General features: G+C 34.3%; 1 long non-coding RNA gene across 10 annotated transcripts in view; it reads right to left on the bottom strand.

Moving 5' to 3' along the window:
• Window positions 1-14,285, bottom strand: part of LOC116560157 — a 325,176-nt gene that overhangs the window by 125,784 nt on the left and 185,107 nt on the right. For all 10 annotated transcript variants that reach the window (XR_004272822.1, XR_004272831.1, XR_004272824.1 and 7 more), the window contains 2 exons: window positions 6,707-6,777; window positions 5,511-5,609 (listed from right to left, as the gene is read on the bottom strand). This is a non-coding gene — a long non-coding RNA (uncharacterized LOC116560157). The remainder of the gene's footprint in view (window positions 1-5,510; window positions 5,610-6,706; window positions 6,778-14,285) is intronic.

The following is a 14,285-nucleotide window of genomic DNA, read 5'->3' as shown; positions in this document are numbered from 1 at the left end:
AGTACAGTACTCTCTTGTGATACTGGGCAGTGACAGTGAGTCACAGCTTCCAGGCAGCCACATCGTCACACGCATAAACAACCAATACTCTACAGTGTACTGTGTTGGCAGCATGTTTTGATATTGTGTTTTGTATTTTTGCATCCCACTGTGTCTACAAAATGTCCATCTATGTACAGTATTCAACATTTTATTATAAAATAGACTTTGTATTATATGATGTTGCCCAACTATAGGCTAATGTAAGTGTTCTGAGCACGTTTAAGATAGGCTAGACTGAGCTATGGTGTTCAATAGGTTAGGTGTATTAAATGTATTTTTGACTTAGGATATTTTTAATTTATGATAAGTTTATTTGGGACATAACCCCATCATAAGCCAAGAAACGTCTGTAAATGAATATAATAGAGCAATCTAAAAATGATTTTTAAAAATAATGTTTAAGATTCTCATATATCAAAAGACATAATAACCTTATAAAGTAGAAAAACTAATCATGAAATAAAGACCAAGAGACATGACTCAAAGACAGATGGGTAGAAAAAATGAAGAAAATTGAATTATTGAAATTGAAAATAATTAGACCAAAAATATCAAAAAGATGAGTAAATATCTCATATAAGCGTACGAGAAAAAATTAGTGAAATGGGTGATACTACTTAGGAAATTTTCTCCAAGTGACACAGGAATAAACAAAGGATAAAGTTAGATGCTTAATTATTAAAACTTCTAAAGGTAGAGAATAAAGGAAACATGGAAAAACAATATTTAAATGAATTGATATGCATAGAAAACTTTTTAGCCTTAAAGAAGAGTCCCCATATTTAAAATAAATACCAAAGCCATGCAAAAGAACTAGAAGTAAATTCACATTCTAAACATATTGTAGTAAAACTTCACACCATCAAAGGGTAAACTTCAGTAAAAGAAAAAGTGAATCCAAAAGGGAAAAAGGAAATGTATGCTTATTGCATAAAACTTTAACATCAGAGAAAAATAGAATAAAATAAGTTATCTATTAGCCATAACATCTGGACATGTTCACATTTTATTTCCTTTCACTTTAAAAATTTATAATTGGTTTTTGCATTTTCGTATATAATTATAGTAACATTGCATATTAAAATTTGTATACTACTTTTTTAAACTAATATAACAATCATTTTCCTGTTATGCTAGTCTTATAAATATAATTTTTTAAACATTTATAATCTGTCAAATTGCCTTTCTGTACATTGATCTTTAAATGTGACTTACTTTAAACAAGAATAGAAATTTCAAAAATAGTACAAGAAAGTTTGAGATCTCTCTATATATGTATATATCCTATACATTTAATCACTACCACATATTTATTCCGTGCATAAGCACAAGCATGGTAAGTAGCCAATCTTGATTAAAAAAACATCAGTACACTGAAGATAAAAATCCAAAACAAAGAGTAAGCCTGGTTGAAAGTCCTAAAGATAAAGGAAGAAATAATGAAAGTCTAATATTTCCTGCACAATTCTTATTTTTGTATTTTTTTCCTTCAGGTTTATTCACAACAATACAAAAGAAGAAAAAAAAAAAAAAAAAAGCCCAGGACTAAGAGAAATGCTAGATACCATTTAGTGCATCCCTTCCCTACATCTGACAGATGGATACACTGTTCTGAGAGTGGGGTAGGCTTAGTGAGATCCTCCGCTTCTATGAGCAGGGTTTTTCCCCAAAGAAAGCTGCCATGGCAGTTGACAGCCCATTGGCTTTGGTACTGGCTCATCTGAGATCAAAGCCCAGCTGTGTCTCTTACCAGCTGTGTGACCTTGGACAGAGGCTCTAACTTTGAAGTGCTTTAGTTTCTTTGTAAATGAAGCAAAGAATATATAACTAATGAGTTTATTGAGAGAATTAAATGTGATAATATACATATAAGTGTTCCTTTGGTCTACTTTCTGAAATAGCTTCCTCCATTCTTCAAATTACTTCTTTAAGATAGAGTACAACAAGTGGAATTATTAGTTCAATTAGTGTAAAAACTTATAGCCCTTGATGTACGTTTCCAAATTGCTTTTTAACAAAATGCTGATTTAACTGCCATCAGTTGCCCCTGAGGTTGGCAGTTTCATCACACTATTGTCAGAACAAGGTGTCAGAATTTAAATGTACTAGTTGATTATTTAAAAGAGAAAAGTATTTTATTACTGCTTAAAGTTATATCACTTTGATTAATGGTGGCAGTGAAGATTTCTCATATATGTTTCCTGTCTTCTGACTTATTTGTTCATTTATTTAAATTAGTGCATGAGCTTTTTTTAAAAAAAAATGTATGAAATATATATATATATATATAATTTCCGTCTGGCGCAGAGACTGTATCATATTTATTTTTTGCAACCCCAACACTATGAACTTGCTCAGAATAATGCTCCCTCAGTACATTTTTTTCAATCCCATCATTTTGAGTATATTCGCAAAGCTGTGTTAATCATCACCACAGTCTAATTGGCAACATTCCAACACCTCCAAAAGAAATTCCATATGCATCAACAGAAATTTCCCACTTCTGCTCCCCTTTCCCACCCTAGCCCCAAGCAAACACTAAGCTACCTTCAGTCTCTGTGGATTTGCCTGTTCTAAGCATTTATCATCAATGTATCCAAACAATGTGGGGTCTTTGATGATTGGATGCTTTTAAGATGCATGGTTTCAAGGGTCATCAATGTTGTAGCATGTCTTAGTACTTCATTGGTTTTTTAACTGCTGTATAACATTCCATTGTACACATATATCACATTTTGTTTTTCCAGTAATCAAATGATAGACATGTTGGTTGTTTCCACCTTTTGTCTATCATGAGTCATGCTGCTTTTGACATTCATGTACAAGTTTTTGTACATAAATTTTCATTTATCTTGTGTATACATCTAAGAATAAAACTTCTGAGTCAAATAGTAAATCTCTTTAGTTTTTTTCCCTTTCTGTTTAGCATTTTGAGGAGCTGCAAACTGTTTTCCAAAATAGTTGCCCCATTTTACATTTCCATCAGCACTACATGAGACTTCTAATTTCTTTACATCCTCACCAAAAATCGTTGCAGTATGACTTTTTAATCTTAGTCATCCTAGTGGGTTTGAAGTAGTATTTCATTGTGGTTTTGATTTGCACTTCTCTAAAGACTACGGATACTGAACTTTTCATGTGCTTATTGGCCATTACATATTCTCAATATGTATGTTGAAGAAATTTCTGTTTGAATCACTTGCCTATTTTATAATTATGGTTTTTGTATTTTTATTGTTGAGCCATAGGAGTTCTTTATATATTATGGGTACAATTTTTAAATAAGATATGATTTTCAAATATTTTCTCCCATTTCATGAATTGTTTTTGCATTTTCTTGGTGGTATCCTTTGATGCAAAAATGTTTTTAATTTTGATAAACTTCAAGTAATCTATTATTTTCTTTTGTTGCTTCTGTTTTTGGTACCTAAGAAACCATTGCCTAGCCAAAGGCCACAAAAGATTTACTGCTATTAAATAAGCCTTGTTGTTTATTAGGCATTTAATCAACCAGCTATTAAACCAAACTTGCATTCTTTGAGATGTTTTATAGTTTTAACATTTTTATTTAAGTGTATGATCCATTTTGAGTTAATGTTTGTATGTGATAGAAATTTGATTTCATTCTTTTGCATGTGGACATCAACTTATCCTGGCACCATTTGTTGAAACAGCTATTTTTTTTTTTTTTTTTTTTTGCCTACTGAATTTTTTGTCACCCTTGTCAAGAATCACTTGACCACATGTGAATATTTATTGCTAACTTCTCAATTGTACTTCATTGATCTCTATATCTATCTTTATGCCAGTAATATCCTCTTTTAATGACTGTAGATTTTGAAATCATGAAGTATGAGTATCCCAATTTTTAAATTCTTTTTTAAAGATTGTTTTGGCTATTCTGCATTCCTTACACAAGAACACATGAATTTTATGACTAGTTTTCCATTTTTACAAAAAAAAAAAAAAAGAGGCAGCTGAAATTTGGTAGGATGGCACTGAAACTGCAGATCAACTTTGGGAACAATTGCCATCTTATTGCTATTAAGTCTTCCAATCCATGAACATGAGCTACCTTTCCATTTGCTTATTTATTTATTTATTTCAACTATGTTTTCAGTGCACAGTGTACATGTCTTGTACTTTTTTGTTAATTTTTTTTATTTTATTCTTTTGCAGCTATTATATATTACATTGCTTTCTTAATTTTATTTTCAGAGTGTTCATTGGTAGTGTACAGAAATAAAATTGAATTTTTAATATCTTGTATCCTGCCACATTGCTGAACTTACTTATTTGTTCAAATAATTTTTTGTGTGGATTCCTTATGATTTTCTATATACAAGGTATGTCACCTGCAAATAAAGGTAGTTTTTACTTCTTTCTTCCTAATCTGATTGCCTTTCATGTCTTTTCTTGCATAATTGTTTTGGCTAGAACCTCCAAGAGAATGTTGAGTGAAAATAGTGACCCTCTTCTTATTCCTGATTTTAGGAGGAAAGCATTCAGTTTCTCATCATTAAGTATGAGAAGAGCTATAAGTTCTTTATAAATACCTTTTATCCAGTTTAAAAAATTACCTTCTATTCCTAGTTTGTTGAGTGAATTTATCATAATGTTTTCTTGAATTTTGCCAACTACTTTTTCTGAGTCTACTGAAATGAACATGAAGTGTTTGTTCTTTGTTACTATGGTGTATTATACTGATTAATTTTCAGCTATTAAGCTAACCTTGCATGCCTAGCATGTATATGTACTTTAAAAATTTAAATAACACTGTATAAACACCCTTGTGCATATAATATTTTTGGTATTGTGGACTATATCCTTAAGAAAGAGACTCTCAAGTGGAATTCCAGAATCATAATTAATTTATAAATATTTTAAAGCTTTTAATTAATAGAAATATACATTTTCATCAGGATAAATACCAGCAATATTTATGCTGTTGCCTCAGGAAGTAACAAGTTTCCCCTTTTTCACACAGGTGCTCAAATATATGTTCATAATATAGGGGTTCTTAAAGTTTTTTGTTTTCATTTTTGTTTTGAGACAGCATCTCATTCTGTCACCCAGGCTGGAGTGCAGTGGCATGATATCAGCTCACCGTAACCTCCATTTCCCAGGCTCCAGTGATTTTCCTGCCTCAGCCTCCTGAGTAGCTGGTATTACAGGTGCGTGCCACTACCTCCTGGCTAGTTTTTGTATTTCTAGTAGAGATGGGGTTTCACCGCATTGGCCAGGCTGGTCTTGATCTCCTGATATCAAATGATCCACCTGCCTCGGCCTCCCAAAGTGTTGTGATTACAGGTGAGAGCCACTGCGCCAAGCCAAAGTTTTTCAAATATAAGCTTTGCTGACCTCTGATCATTGACTTATTTTACACACCTCAAATACTAAGAAGAATTCTGATTTAACAACAGAAAATTCTGGAAGCCAGAAATCACAACTGAAAAAAATTTACTTACAGAATTATTGCTTGGGCATACAGCATGCTTTGGAAGCAGACACAACTATGTTCAAATCTGAATTCTACCACGTGTCAGCCATGAAATCTTCATCAATTTCTGTAACCCAAATAAAACTTTGTTTTATCACCTTCTTGGTGGAAATTGTAACATTTACTTATAGGGTCATTTTAAATGTGTATAGAGCAAAATATGGTGTCAGACGTTAAAATTGTACAACATATGTTAGCTATTTTCATTATTTCTTGTGGTAGTAGCTACATTTTAGCTTGGTAAAATTTTTTTTTAAATTATAATTTTAAGAATAATAGGAAAATGACCACATTTAAATCTTATCTCCCTGACCATAAAAGGCACTGTTAATGCGCAAGAGAATCAGTGCAAAGATTTGATACCCTGGCTCCTCCATTATAAGTTCTCAGTTGAATGACAAATCCCTGAGTAGTTTGATAGCAACTTTTCAAATATTTTTGTTCCAATAATGTACATATTTTAGGCAAAAATTTGTGTTAGTAAAAATCAATTTCTTTTTTTTAATTGTACTTTGGACTCCAGGGTACATGTATACATCCTGCATCCTGCAGGATTGTTGCATAGGTACATACATGTTATATCCATAGCATGTATGGGGTGGTTTGCTGTCTCCAACTCCCCACCCCTCGCCTACATTAGGGATTTCTCCCGGTGTTGTGTTATCCCAGTATTATCCTTTCCCATCCGCCCCCCCGCCCCACTGTCCCTCCTATCCCCTCTCTGCCCCAAGCCCAGTGAGTGTTGTTCTCTTCCCTATGCCCAAGTATTCTCATTGTTCATCACCTGCCTATGAGTGAAAATATGCAGTGTTTGTTTTTCTGTTCTTGTATCCTTAAAGCACATAGAAACCTTGAGATATTAGTGAAAACAAGCAGTGGAATAGTAATAATAGCATATATGTGTATGTATGAAACTACAGGTATATAAATATTTATAATACTAAACATAATGATATATATACATATATAATTATATTTACTCTTCTTAACAACTCTGTGAGGTATTGGTATAATTTTCATTTTATAAATAAGGAAAGTGTTCAGAAAAGTTGAAGAACTTGCTTAATATCACAGAAAAACTAGGAAGTAGTGCTGGGCTTGTTATTAGATTACCTTTCCCTCAGAGGCCACTATACTACAATATCACTACATAATAATTCTTACCTTAAAATATATGTTTCTTAGCTTCCTGGGAAGAACCAGAGGAAACAATTCTTTGGGAATAGTTGGGACTTCTAGATGACAGCGTAAACAAAGAAACACAAGAAAGAAAATAAACTTATTAGCAAAAATCATTGTAATTTAAACTTTTAAAATATTAATCTACTTTATAGCATTAGATAGAATTTTAAACATAAGTAGACAATAGATTTGAACACCTTTAAATTGTCTTTGATGAATGAATGTAGTTACACTTATAGCTAAAGGTATGCACTTTCTGCATCATGGTACTTCATTATGAATATTTAGAGAGCTGGCCAGGTACTTGGAGGGGAACATCCAAAGTATTGATTATTCAGTGTCATTAAATGTTTTGGAACTCTGTCCCTTACATGTTAATATTACCCTTCTGTGGTTTTTAGTAAACAGTATGTCTTAGAAGATCTTTAATCTGGCTAGAATAGTTTATATTAAGTTGATTAAATAATAAAACAAGCACTGTTGATTGCTTGTGTATGCCAAATGCTTTACTTACATTATCTCATTCATCTTCACAATACTTAGAAGTAAGTACTACTGTCAAGTCATTTTATAAATGCGGCAAAGGAAGGGAGATAATTTGCTAGGAAGCATCAACTAAAATTGACAGAACTTGAAGTTGAGACCAAATTTGTTTTGATGCCAAAGCCCATGTTTTTAACTACTGGTTAATACTACCTTTTGTAAGCACATAACATGACCTCAAGGTATGTATGACCTAATTGTTGCTTTCTCTGTATTTCCTTCAAAAAGCAAAAATTAGGTAGGTGAAGTTAGAATCTTAGAGGAGTCTCCATCTCTGCCAAAAATCTGAACCAATTGAGAAATAAGACAAAATGGCAGGTCAAATGGGGGCAAACTGTCACCTGCATTAATGTAAAGCCAATATTAAAGTAGTAACTTAAATTCATGGGCAAGTGAACTTCCCAGTATTGAATCCTATACAGGGTTGGCTTTGCAGACATGCAATCTGGTGGAATGGGGGCTCATGCTAAGAGTCCCACAGTTGGGATTAAATGTTCCATGGTTACATTGTTAAAATTCTTTCTTTCTTTATTATTATTTTAAAATTTATTTATTATACTTTAAGTTCTGGGGTACATGTGCAGATTGTGCAGGTTTGTTACACAGGCATACACATGCCATGATGGTGCTTTGCTGCATTCATTGCCCCATTATCTATATTAGGTATTTCTCCTAATGCTATCCCTCCCTAATCGCCTTAACCCTTGCTATTCCTCCCCTAGCCCCATTGTGTGATGTTCCCCTCCTTGTGTCTGTGTGTTCTCATTGTTCAACACCCACTTATGAGTGAGAACAAGCGGGGTTTGGTTTTCTGTTCTTGTGTCAGTTTGCTGAGAATAATGGTTTCCAGTTTCATCCATGTGCCAGCAAAGGACATGAACTCATCCTTTTTATGGCTGTGTAGTATTCCATGGTGTATATGTGCCACATTTTCTTTATCCAGTCTGTCATTGATGGGCATTTGGGTTGGTTCCAAGTCTTTGCTATTGTGAACAGTGCCACAATAAACATACGTGTGCATGTATCTTTATAACAGAATGATTTATAATCCTTTGGGTATATACCCAGTAATAAGATTGCTGAGTCAAATGGTATTTCTATTTCTAGATCCTTGAGGAATTGCCACACTGTCTTCCACAATGGTTGAATTAATTTACACTCCCACCAATAGTGTAAAAGTGTTCCTATTTCTCCACATCCTCTCCAGCATCTGTTATCTCCAGATTTTTTAATGATCGCCATTCTAACTGGCATGAGTTGGTATCTCATTGCAGTTTCAATTTGCATTTCTCTAATAATCAGTGATGATGAACATTTATTTCATATGTTTGCTGGATGCATTAATGTCTTAGAGAAGTGTCTGTTCATATCCTTTGCCCACTTTTTGATGGGGTTGTTTGTTTTTTTCTTGTAAATTTGCTTAAGTTCTTTGTAGATTCTAGATATTAGCCCTTTGTCAGATGGGTAGATTGCAAAAATTTTTTTCCATTCTGTTGATTGCCAGTTTACTCTAATGATTGTTTCTTTTGCTGTGCAGAAGCTCTCAAGTTTAATTAGATCCCATTTGTCTATTTTGGCTTTTGTTGCCATTGCTTTTGGTGTACTCTTCATGAAGTCCTTGCCCATGCCTATGTCCTGGATGGTACTGCCTAGGTTTTCTTCTAGAGTTTTTATGGTGTTAAGTCTCATGTTTAAATCTTTAATTCATCTTGCATTGATTTTTGTATAAGGTGTAAGGAACGATCCAGTTTCAGCTTTCTACATATGGCTACCCAGTTTTACCAACAACATTTATTAAATAGGGAATCCTTTCCCCATTGCTTGTTTTTGTCAGGTCTGTCAAAGATCAGATGGTTGTAGTTGTGTGGTGTTCTTTCTGAGGCCTCTGTTCTGTTTCATTGGTCTGTATCTCTGTTTTGGTACCAGTATCATGCTGTTTTCATTACAGTAGCCTTGTAATATAGTTTGAAGTCAGGTAGTGCGATGCCTCCAGCTTTGTTTTTTTTTTTTGTTTTTTTTTTGTTTTTTTTTTACTTAGGATGGTCTTGGCTATGCGGGCTCTTCTTTGGTTCCATATGAAGTTAAAGGTGTTTTTTTCCAATTCTGTGAAAAAGTCATTGGTAGCTTGATGTACATAGCATCGACTCTATAAATTACTTTGGGCAGTATGGCCATTTTCATGATATTGATTCTTCCTAACCATGAGCATGGAAGGTTTTTCCATCTATTTGTGTCCTCTCTTATTTCCTTGGGCAGTGGTTTGTAGTTCTCCTTGAAGAGGTCCTTCACATCCCTTGTTAGTTGTATTCCTAGGAATTTTATTCTCTTTGTAGCAATTGTGAATGGGAGTTCACTAAAATTCTTAACAATTTTATCTTTGAATTTGTGTTTTGCAAGTGAAGTTCAATGTGACAAAGAACTGTGCTCTGGGGTTTGGAGCCTTTTCTCATACCCAGTCTTCACTCCTGCCTTCTTGCCAGAGTGAGTCCTCACCTGACTGCTCCCAAGCCCCAGCCCACCTGTCTTCTCCTTCCTCACTCTATAACCATTGCCACCCCCTACCCAGGCAGGGGCCTAGATGGGAGCTTGGGAAGAATCAAGAGTGAGTGCATATATCCATGGCATCTTTTGGACAGGCTTAGCAGTGGCTGTTCCCACTGTGAGCTGGCAGCAGCTTGGTGTGCATGGTGGGTGACCAGCAGAAAGCCACATCTCAGGAGTGGTAAACCTCTCAAATCTCCACCATTTCCCCACTCCAATCAAAACACTGAGCGTTACCCAGTGCAGAGGTTTAAAAATTTTTGGGAGTAACCCATCTGCTGTGAGATAGGGCTGTGGGTTTGTAGAAAGGGAGGTTTTTCATCAATTTTCTCAGACCCCACCCCGTCTAAGGCCTTGTGTTTCAATCCAGTGGCTGGTGAGAAGGGGAGACATTTGACCTAAGCTGTTGCTGTTTCTCTACTTAGTATATCTCCAAGTTTTTTCAACCATGTTTTGTAGTTTTCAATGTACAGTGTACAAGACTTGCACTTTGTTGTTAAAATTATTCTTTAATATTTTATTCTTTTCAATCCTACTGAAAATATGTTTTTGTGATTTCATTTCAGTTGTTCATTGCTACTGTATAGAAATATAATTATTTTGTAATTGATCTTATATTCTGAAAACTTGCTGAACTCATTTATTACTTCTAGTTGTTTTTTGGTGACGTACTTAGGATTGTCTACATATAAGACCATATAATCTGCAAATAGAGATTTTTTTTTTTTTTTTTTTTTTTTTTTTTACTTCTTTCTTTCCAGGCTGGTTGGCTTTTATTTCGTTTTATCACCAAATTCCCTTGGCTAAAACCCCCCATTACAATGTTGAAAGGAGTGGTGAGAGAAAGCATTCTTTGCTTATTTCTGATCCTAAACGCAAAACTTTCAGTCTTTCACCAATGAGAATGATGTTAGTTGCGTTATTGGTTTTTTAATAGATGACCTTTAATCAGGTTGAGAAAATGTCCTTTATTTCTAGTTTGCTACCATTCTCTATTGTTAGTTGGAATGTTTATCTCATATGGCCAGCTTGAGGCACCTCCCCCAAGAATAAGCCAACAAATACAAATTGAGAATCTTGGTGGTTTTGCATAGGAGTTAAATGCTCTGATATTTCTATTTAAAATTATTATTGCAGAATACGAAGACTAATGAAAAAATCGTAGTAATAATTATTTAAAATTTTTAGTTTACTTAGAACAACAATGAATAGCAAACAAAGAGCACCATGATAAGTTGAGAGTGAAAGTAGAAAAAAGGAAACACTTTATGTGTTCCTTTAATGACATATTTTTCCTGTTCTTTAAACAAAGAGAGTCACATTTTCACCTTTCACTGGGTCCTAAAAATTAGATAGTTGGTCTTCCCCTTAAAATTGTACAAATGTATTCATTTGCAGCACTGGAGTGGGACCCGTTTTCCTCTTTGGCAGGAACATGTACGCTGTGAACATTGCTTTTCTAAGAAGGAGAAAGGAAAATATAGGGCTAAGCATCTCCAATCCTCCTCAAGATCACCAATCAGCTGAATTACTACTTTCTGCCCCTTCTACCACTGCCCTTCCAGGAGTGAGCAAAAGGATGGAGAGAGGACACAAGTGTTGCATTAATGCACACCCTGTACATAAGAGGAAACACCAGGAGCAGGAAGTATGCCTTTCCCCTAAATGAGGGAATTCTCACAGGAGGAGATATGGGTCACAAATAAATATATATTGCATCAAATGGAACCTCTTCAAATGAACCATCCTTGATTTAGCTGACTTTGGTGGAAGTAGCAGAAAGGTTCAGAGCCAAGTTAAGATAAATAAATGAATATTTCCTTGTTTATAAAATAAATTTATCATTATTTTACTCACATTCAGTTGACCCACCAAAGTAATAAAAGAAAAAAATAAATAATGTCTGAGATTCAATTAGATCACTGGGATATTCATTTTCCTATTTAAGTCTCCTTATCAATACTGAAATCAAGAACATAACTTGTTTCAAGCTAGGAAGACAATTCAACTACCATTTGATTTTTGCAGTATATCATATTATAATTGGCAAAGTCATCACAAAACCTTTACAAGTAAAGTTATCATCAATGCAACTTTTCTAAAAGGAGGTTGAGTAGATATTTTTTGTTTAGATGTCTTTGTCTCTCTCTGAAGCCCTCATAGTGAAAAGAAGAGAGGTTCTTGAACCATTTTCTGGACCTAAGATTTAACTCTTGTCATCTTCTACAATATTTGACCTATTGCCTTTAAACTCGAAATGGTCCTATTTTCATTTACTTAAGGCATAAAATGCTACTTGGCTTTTATTCACTACTTAATTTGAATTTGTGGCAATCAAATGGTTTTCAATGATAATCACAATGCTTGTGTTTTATAGCAAGCTATTTTTTTAAATTAATGTGTTTCCCTACTGAAAAGTATTTTTATTTTCATTTTTAGTGAGTTACATCCTAATGTAAAATGAAAATGTGACAGATGCAAACTTCATTCTTTGCCTCTTTCTAAAATTTTTTATTTTTATGTATATAATAGTTGTACATCTGTATGTACATAATAGTTGTACATATTTATGGGGTACATATGAATCATTGATACAAGCATACCATATGTAATAATCAAATCAGGGTAACTGATCCATTTCCTCAAGCATTTATCTTTTTTGGGGGGTTAGGACCGTTTCAAGTCCACTTTTCTAGTTATTTTGAAACACACAAAAAATTTGTTTTTAACTAGTCACCTTATTGAGCTACCAAACACTAGCTCTTATTTCTTCTACTTAAAAAACAAACATTATCTAAATGAATAACAATTGATAAAAGAAAAACAAAGGGCTCCTTCTTCCCCATACACTCCCATGCCCCATAGCCTTGGGGCATCCTTGCTGAAAACATACCTAAAGGAGTGTGGTCCTTATTTCATTTTCTCACTGGCTTAGGCAAGGCATTGAATGATCAATAAAATGTTAAGAAAATTCTTCGGTAGATGAGGGGGTGATGGATGCAGCAAACCACCAGGGCACATGTATACCTATGTAACAAACCTGCACATTCTGCACATGTACCCCAGAACTTAAAGTATAATATATATGAAAAAAAGAAAATCACTTAACTTTTAGGACTCTAGTTATGATTAAGTGACATAATTTTAAAGTGTGAAATATTATAGTTACCCAATGTTCAGTACTCAATAAATAATAGTGATTTTTATTTCCTCTGGAATGGAAGTAAACTGGAGAGAAAAAAAGAGGAAAACAATGAAGATGAAGAAGGAAAGCAATAGCAACAGAAAGGCTAGTGCTGAGGTGGAAGCTGCTGAGGAATTTCTTAAGTGGACGTTGCTACAGTGTGAATAGGATTTACCTCACCAAATGTCATGTTGAAGCTTGGCCTTCAATGACTTGGTGTTGGGAGGTGATGCCTTTTAGAGGTAATTAGAGCCTTACGTTGGATTAATGTCTTTATTTTGGGATTGGGTTAGTTCTCATGGGAAAGGAGTAGCTCCCTTGATAATAGGCTTTTCTATGGCCAGGCTGCCTCTCCTGTTTGCTCTCTTTGCACATGCTTGTTTCCCATTTCACTTCTCCACCATGCTATTATGCGGCATGAGGCTCTCATCAGAAGCCGCCACACATAGCTGCTCAATCTTGGACTTGCCAGTCTGCAGAACAGGGAGCTAAATAGATCTCTTTTCCTTACAAATTATCCAATCTCAGATATTCTGTTATAGCAAAACAAAACAGACTAAGACAGAAGTGAACAATGCTACAGATAGAGACTGGAAACGAACATTCTCCTTTCCAAAGTGCATTATCTTCTACTGGCTTCCCACCCTACTGTTAATCTGGAACACACAGTATTGAGGGAACAAAAACAGAGGATGTAAAAAGTGAAAGATATGAGTCAGTAAGCAAGGGAAAATATGAGACAAGGGAAGAAAGAGAAGACATAAATAAAATTTAAAAGTATAGAGGAAAATTAGGACAATAAAATAATAAAGAAAAGGTTAACCAGTTTGGGTAGTAATACAGATTAGCAGGCAAAGGACCACCAACTTTTTTTATTAATTCAAAAAACAGGCAGAGCTTAGTTCTGTTAGTTTTGACCTTTAAGTTTTGAGATTTTTTTAAAGGTTTGTGAGTAGGCTAAATCATGACAAATGCCTAATTTAAAATTGATTTAGCTGCCAATCCCCTCTCCTGTGAGAACCAGCTGCCAACTCTGGTCTAAGACAAATAAAAATACTTGGATTAATTCATGCAACAACAGAAAAACATGTCTCTTTTCTTGTACATTGGAAATAAAATAAATAAGCTCTGCTAAGGAGACCCATATAAAGGGAGAAGACTTTTTAGGAAATGATTGGGTCAGGGTCTCCACTGTTGAAAGCTAGGGGGAACTGAAGGTAGCAATTCTTGATTGAAAACATGATTCAAGCATTGGTCCAAGTGGGCTTTTTAGGGATCACATGTGTTGGACAC

Source organism: Sapajus apella, unplaced genomic scaffold (assembly GCF_009761245.1).
Source record: "Sapajus apella isolate SASKATOON/1434 unplaced genomic scaffold, GSC_monkey_1.0 scaffold25, whole genome shotgun sequence".
NCBI lineage: Eukaryota > Metazoa > Chordata > Mammalia > Primates > Cebidae > Sapajus > Sapajus apella.
The sequence above is the reverse complement of the archived record's forward strand: the minus strand, read 5'-3'. Positions and strand labels throughout refer to the sequence as shown.